Here is a 7,674-nt window from a genome sequence, read left to right as displayed (position 1 = left end):
CCCTCGTGGAGAATAGTTTCTAGCTTGTCTGTGATCAGTGGTAAGCAGGCACCAGCTGTCTGCCTAGTTTATATTGGTTCTACAAGAAAACACAGAACACCTGCTTGTTAATAATAGTCACCTGTTCAGAGAGAATAAATACGTGGATCAGCGTCTGCTGGAGGCCCTCAGCCCGAATGGTATCAGCCCCGAGGCTCTCAGCTCAGAAGGCTGTTGGCCCCTAGATAGTCCTACTTTGCCGTTCTATCTGGGTGTCTGCTTCTTGATGCCTTCGGTGTTGCCTGGGTAGGGGGTCTCTATGGCCGAGCTGGTCTTGATAAAAGGTAAAATAAAATAGAAACGAACAGCTGGGCGCGGTGGTTCACCCTTGTAATCCGAGCACTTTGGGAGGCCGAGGTGGGTGGATCACCTGAGGTCAGGAGTTCAAGACCGGCCTGGCCAAAATTGCAAAACCCTGTCTCTACTAAAAATACAGTAATTAGCTGGGTGTGGTGCCGCATGGCTATAGTCCCAGCTACTAGGGACACTGAGGCAGGAGAATCGCTTGAACCCAGGAGGTAGAGGTTGCAGTAAGCCAAGGTTATGCCATTGCACCCCTGCCTGGGCAACAGAGTGAGACTCCATCTCAAGGAAAAAAAATGGAGAATTTAAAAAATTTATTACAATAATAAACCTGCTACATGTTAACATTTCTCATTTAGAAAAATACCTGTTTTCCAAAACAAAAAGTATGGACCTCTTTTCTATTTCTGCAATTTTTAAAAGCGTCTAGCTTAATAAAAGACAGATGGAGTCTCCTGTCTGCTTTTGCATGCAGTCTGCTGTGATATCAGGCTGAGTTTTCCCAAAGCACACAACTTTGTACACTCACGAGAGAACAGGGCAAAATGGGTAAATAACATCTCACGTGAAAGTAGTTTGGACCCTGCAGACCCCCTGCCCATTTGGATGTTAAGTAGAGTATACATGGCATACGGTGACATTTTGGGATAAGGATAGAATTGCTTTTTGTGAAAGGAAGGTTGCCTTTGGTGAGGGCTGAGGGCTGAGCACCAGTTTACATGAAGCTCAACCACAGGCAAAGATGTGTCATCCACAGCCAGGGATGCTAGAATGCAGGGCCTCTGCTGGTGTAGACACACGCATGCTGCATGTCCACTCCAGCCTGTGAGCGGTAGGACTCTATCGCAGCTGACTTGTCACCGTCTGCTGTCCCCAACTGCAGCTGGTAGAAGAATGGCCAGAGGCATAGGAAAAAGTTGACTTGCCGGGAGGAGAATCTTGTTTTTCTGATTCAGATCCCTGCTGACTTTGAAGCCATTCTGTGGGTTCTTATCAATCCACAAGTATTTCAAGACAGGCTGGGCACAGTGGCTCATGCCTGTAATCCAAGCACTTTGGGAGGCCAACGAGGGAGGATCGCTTGAGCCCAGCCTGGGCAACATAGTGAAAACCCATCTCTTACCAAAAAAAAAAAAAAAAAGAAAAATAATTTAGTAAGTATGGTGACATGCACGTATAGTCCCTGCTACTCGGGAGGCTGAGATAGGAGGACCACTTGAGCCCAGGAGTCCAAGGCTGTCACAAGCCATGATCATGCCACTTCACTCCAGCCTGGGTGAGACAAGATCCCATCTCAAAAAAAATTACAGTATTTTCAGAACAATGGCCCCAACATCTCTGTGCCCTGAGGCCTGCTCCGGTGGGGCTGGAGGGCTGTGGGGAATGTGCCTTCTGAAGGTAATGTGGGAGCATTGAGGAACAAATCATGCAAGTTTCTTCCCAATTAATTTCCTCCCAGTGTACCAAACCAAAGTGATTATTGTAAGCATCTGAGGCGCTTTCTAAGCATACTGATTCCTGGTCCCACCTCAGATCAACCAGTGGAGCAGCCTGGGTTTTAAAGCTCCCAGAAGGCTGGGCAAGGTGGCTCACACCTGTAATCCCAACACTTTGGGAGGCCAAGGTGGGCAGATCATGAGGTCAGGAGATCGATACCATCCTGGCTAACACGGTGAAAACCCATCTCTACCAAAAAAAAAAAAAAAAAAAAAAAAATTAGCTGGACTTGGTGGCACATGCCAGTAGTCTCAGCTACTTGGGAGGCTGAGGCAGGAGAATCACTTGAACCCAGGAGGCGTAGGTTGCAGTGAGCCAAGATCATGCCACTGCACTGCAGCCTGGGTGACAGAGCGAAACTCCATCTCAAAAAAATTAAATAATAAATAAATAAAGCTCCCAGCAATTCTGGTACCACCGGGCTTGGGAGCCACTGGCTTTCTCTAACCCTATCTACTAACTCAGCGAAGGTCCTTTACCCTTCGGCTCTTGAAATCACCTGGAGCACATATTTAAAATTTTGAATTCCAGGCTTTTTGGTGGTGCACACCTGTAGTCCCAGCTACTCGGGAGGCTGAGATAGGAGCATCACTTAAGCACAAGAGTTCAAGTATAGCCTGGTCAACATAGCAAGACTCCCATTTCTAAAAAATAAAACGTGAATTTCTCAGGCCCAATCCTTAGAGGGCCCAATATCGAGGTTGGGTAGATCTGGGATAGGCTCAGGAACAAGTTTTTCACCAATTGCCCAGTTAATTCTACTGTAAAGGGACTAGGACCACAGTTTGCCTGAAGGGTTATTGCAGTCTGTGTGCTGCAGTTCTCACGTTGCAGCCCATGAGTTACACTCGGCTGGGCATGGAGGCTCACACCTATAATCCCTGCACTTTGGGAGGATTGCTTGAGCTCAGGAGTTCGAGAGCAGCGTGAGCAACACGGCAAGATGCCCACCTCTATAAAAAATTAAAAATTAGCAGGGTGTGATAGCACACACCTGTAGTCCCAACTACTTGGGAGACAGAGGCAGGAGAATCACTTCACACAGGGAAGCAGAGGCTGCAGTGAGCCATGACCACAGCACTGCACTCCAGCCTGGGCGATAGAGGGAGATCCTGGATCAAAAACATTTTCCAGAAAGTTACACTCCACATGGTGTGTGTGTCACAGTCCCTGTGTTGCAGTGCATGTGTCACAGTCCCTGTGTCATGGTGTGCATCAGTCCATGGTGTATCACAGTCTGTGTCATGGTGTGAGTGTCACAGTCCCTGTGTCATGGTGTGAGTGTCACAGTCCCTGTGTTGCAGTCCCGGTGTCACAGTGTGTGTTTCGCAGTTCCTGTGTTGCAGTGTCACGATCCCTGTGTCATGATCCCTGTGTAGCGGTGTGTGCCACAGTCCCTGTGTTGCGATGTGTCACAGTCCCTGTGTTGCAGTCCCTGTGTCACGGTGTGTGTGTGTCACAGTCTCTGTGTCACAGCGTGTGTCACGGTCCCTGTGTCATGGTTGCTGTGTTGCGGTGTATCACTGTCCCTGGGTCACGGTGTGTGTCTCACAGTCCCTGTGTCACAGTGTGTGTGTCACAGTCCCTGTGTTGTGGTATGAGTGTCACACTTAGTCCCTGTGTTGTGGTGTGTGTGTCACAGTCCCTGTGTCATAATGCGAGTTTCACAGTCCCTGTGTCATGGTGTGTGTTTCACGGTCCCTGTGTGGTGGTGTGTGTCATTATCCCCGTGTGGTGGTGTGTGTTTCACGGTCCCCGTGTGGTGGTGTGAGTTTCACAGTCCCCATGTGGTGGTGTGAGTTTCACAGTCCCTGTGTGGTGGTGTGTGTCACGGTCCCCGTGTGGTGGTGTGTGTTTCACGGTCCCCGTGTGGTGGTGTGAGTTTCACAGTCCCCGTGTGGTGGTGTGTGTCACGGTCCCTGTGTGGTGGTGTGTGTCACGGTCCCTGTGTGGTGGTGTGTGTTTCACGGTCCCCGTGTGGTGGTGTGAGTGTCACAGTCCCTGTGTGGTGGTGTGTGTTTCACGGTCCCCGTGTGGTGGTGTGAGTGTCACAGTCCCTGTGTGGTGGTGTGTGTTTCACGGTCCCGGTGTGGTGGTGTGTGTCATCATCCCTGTGTGGTGGTGTGTGTTTCACAGTCCCGGTGTGGTGGTGTGAGTTTCACGGTCCCTGTGTGGTGGTGTGTGTTTCACGGTCCCGGTGTGGTGGTGTGAGTTTCACGGTCCCCGTGTGGTGGTGTGTGTGTCACGGTCCCCGTGTGGTGGTGTGAGTTTCACGGTCCCCATGTGGTGGTGTGAGTTTCACGGTCCCCGTGTGGTGGTGTGTGTCACGGTCCCCGTGTGGTGGTGTGTGTTTCATGGTCCCTGTGTGGTGGTGTGTGTTTCACGGTCCCGGTGTGGTGGTGTGAGTTTCACGGTCCCCGTGTGGTGGTGTGTGTCACGGTCCCTGTGTGGTGGTGTGTCATGGTCCCTGTGTGGTGGTATGTGTTTCACAGTCCCTGTGTCATGGTGTGTCACACTCCCTGTGTCATGGTGTGAGTGTCACAGTCCGTTGTGTGTCACAGTCTCTGTGTCACAGTGTGTGTGTTGCTGTGTGTGTCACAGTTGGGTGTATTACTCTATGTGTTGTATTCTGTGTGTTACGAAGTGACTTTAGGCCCCACTCAGAATCAGCACAATCTCAGCCTTCCCTCCTTTATAACCTGAACAACAAGACTCCCTCCTGGGAGCTGAAATTTAAATCCAGGAGATCCAAGTCCCCTCTGATGAAGGTGACAGTCCTCCTCTCCAATCTCAGGACTGTGTATTCCAAAAAGATCCCTTTATTCTCAGATCCTGCCTGGGCCCCAGCCTGAGCGCTGGTCATGCCACTGTGGCCCGCATTCACCCACTTGCCTTCTCCCCACTTTGCTACCATCCTTCTGATTTGGGCTTGGGCGTAGGTGCTTGTGGACGGATACACATCCATCTTTCAAAGAGCATAGCTAAATGTGCAGCAGGGAAAAAAAGTGGACTTAGGAGCTCACTCAGCTTTCCTTACACAAAGCCCTGCCCCATCTTCTACTCCAGATTTCGTAGAGGATATTTTAGTCTCATCTTCTCGCAAGGAGCCGCTCTTTGCTCTCCACCCTCACAGTCCCCCTCCAGCCACTGGGTTGGATGGCCACCAGCCTGAGCGGCTCACAGAGTTTCCTAGCAGGACTCTTGGAGCCCCGGATCCCTGGGAAACAGCCCCTGGAATCTGTGTGCAGCCTGCAGCCCTCACCCTCTGCTGCTGTCTCTGCTTTCACCATCATGTGTGCCCTGCAGGACCCACAGACGAAGGGTGTGACTAGTAACTCATTTCATGAATTGTGTAAAGCATCAAATGATGATGCACTTTTTTTTCATGTGTCTCTGTGCACACACACACACACACACACACACTCAGGTTGGAGCTGGGTTTGTCTTTTTCCTTTTTTGGGGTGGGGGGACAATCTTTCTCTGTTGCCCAGGCTGAAGTGCAATGGCATGATCTCAGCTCACTGCAACCTCTGCCTCCTGGGTTCAGGCAATTCTCCTGCCTCAGCCTCCCAAGTAGCTGGGACTACAGGTGCGTGCCACTACGCCTGGCTAATTTTTGTATGTTTAGTAGAGACGGGGTTTCACCATGTTGGCCAGGCTGGTCTCAATCTCTTGACCTCGTGATCCGCCCGCCTTGGCCTCCCAAAGTGCTGAGATTGCAGGCGTGAGCCACCGTGCCTGGCTTGTCTGTTTCTTTAAATCCCTGCTCAGCTTTATCATCTTCTGTGGTCTGAACTTTATGGGAACCATTAGCAGAACCTGGGGTTCTCTGCTGTCAGCTTTGGAAGACTCGATTCTGAGAGAGACCAGTGAAAATGATGAAGGTGCACCCATCAGGGCTATCTCCCCGTTCTGCGCACCAAGGGTGCTCCCATGCTAATTACAGCCGAATCTCTGGGGCTGCAGTGGCAGCAAGGCTGAAGAGTGCGGCCCCACCCCCAGTCCTTAGGTGCAGCTCCCCTTCTTCTTTCCCCACTTTCTGCGGGTTGTCTTGGTTTGGAGACCATCCAGAAGAAGCTGCTCTAACCCAAGGAAAAGGGAAACTATCAGAATGAAGTCCTCATTCATTCATTCATTCAACCTCTCTTTAATCAACATTTATTGGGTATCTACCATGTCAAGCCCTGGGCTAACTATTAGAGATACTAGGCTGAAAATAAAACAAAGGTACAGGTCTCAGAAGTGTGTGTGTGGGGGGGGACTGGGTAACAGTTATCAAAATAACAACTGCAGAGAGAGCTTAGCTTGTTCCCTAGGATGTTGGCCCATCTTGGTGGACCAGGGGCGGAGGCTGTGTGGGTGACGGAGGCCATTCTGGGGAGTAAGGATTCATCCACGGCAATTTCCCTGTAGAAGGGGCAGCTTCAGATTCCACACGAGTCCTGGGAGCGCCTGTAGTGTTCAAGCCCAGGCTCTTCAGTTCTTCACTTTACACTTCATCGGCTCTGTGCCAGGCCCTGCTGTCACGCCCATTTCACAGAAAAGGAAACTGAAACTCTGAGAATTAATTTACTTGTCTAAATCCCTCAGGAAGAAGAGCCGGAAGCTATCCTGGGGTCTGTGTAACTTCAGAGCTCTTTTTGTGACAGCTGACCTGTCCCAGCTCTAGGCAGACATACTTTCTTTTTGTGAGACAGGGTCTTGCTCTGTCACCCAGGCTTGAGTGCAGTGGTATAATCACAGCTCACTCCAGCCCCAATCTCCCAGACACAAGCGATCCTCCCACCTCAGCCTCCCCGGTATCTGGGACTATAGGGGCATGCCACAATGCCCAGCTAATTTTTTTGTGTGTGCATTTTTTGTAGAGACCGGGTTTTACCATGTTGCCCAGGCTGATGTCAAACTCCTAGGCTGAAGTGATAGGCAGGCTTTGATGAAGGAACCATTAAAAACTAACAGGACCATTTCACTGGCACCTCAAATGGGCTCTGCCCCTGCCCAGAGAGATGGCAGTGTAAGGCTGCTGGTGTTAGCAGTGCTGAGAGGGGCTTTGGGGCTGCTGTGGGAGATGGTACCAGGGCCGCAGCACTCCTGGTGGGCAGCCAGACATCACCTCCTGGGCATGATAGCTGACATTTATTGGCTGCTTTCTATGTGCCAGGCACTGCCTAAGCACTTGATATAATTTATTTAATATTTACAGTTACTCCCAGTTTTACAGAGTATGCAACTAAGGCACAGAGAGGGAAGATAATTTTCGTGGGGTCACACAGTGAATGTGGAGCCAGGATTTGAACCCAGGCACTCTGACTACTGAGCTTGTGCACTTGAGCACTGTGCTAGTCTGCCTGTGTTTGGTGTGTCTGAAGGATGTCATGTTTTTGAATCCATTTTGCTTCATTGATAATGGGCCCCAAGAAAGAAGACAGCAAGTGTGATAGACTGCACACATGGCCGCAGTACTTTGCAGCTCTTTCCATCATGAGTGAGGTCCATTCACCCACCCCTCATGTTTGGCCCGCCTTGCCATTTACTTTGACAAAGAGAATGCGGTGGAAGGGAAGGTGCGTCCATTCCAAGCCTGGGGATCAAGAAGTCTTGTAGCATTTGCTCTTCCCATCCTTGGAAGCCTACTGCCATTGGAAGAAGCCCCGGGTAGGCTAGTCTGCTAGATGAGAGACACGTGGACCAGTCACCCTTTCACCCCAGCTGACAGCCTGCCAACCACCAGATGTGTGAGGGAGGCCATCTTAAACCATCCAGTGACCTGCCAGCTCACCACAAACACAATGAGCCCAGCAGAGCCAAGCCAGGAGAACCGCCCAGCCGACCCAC

Source organism: Aotus nancymaae, unplaced genomic scaffold, assembly GCF_030222135.1.
Source record: "Aotus nancymaae isolate 86718 unplaced genomic scaffold, 86718_ANA_hifiasm-v0.15.2.pri h1tg000057l, whole genome shotgun sequence".
Classification (NCBI taxonomy): domain Eukaryota; kingdom Metazoa; phylum Chordata; class Mammalia; order Primates; family Aotidae; genus Aotus; species Aotus nancymaae.
The sequence above is the reverse complement of the archived record's forward strand: the minus strand, read 5'-3'. Positions refer to the sequence as shown.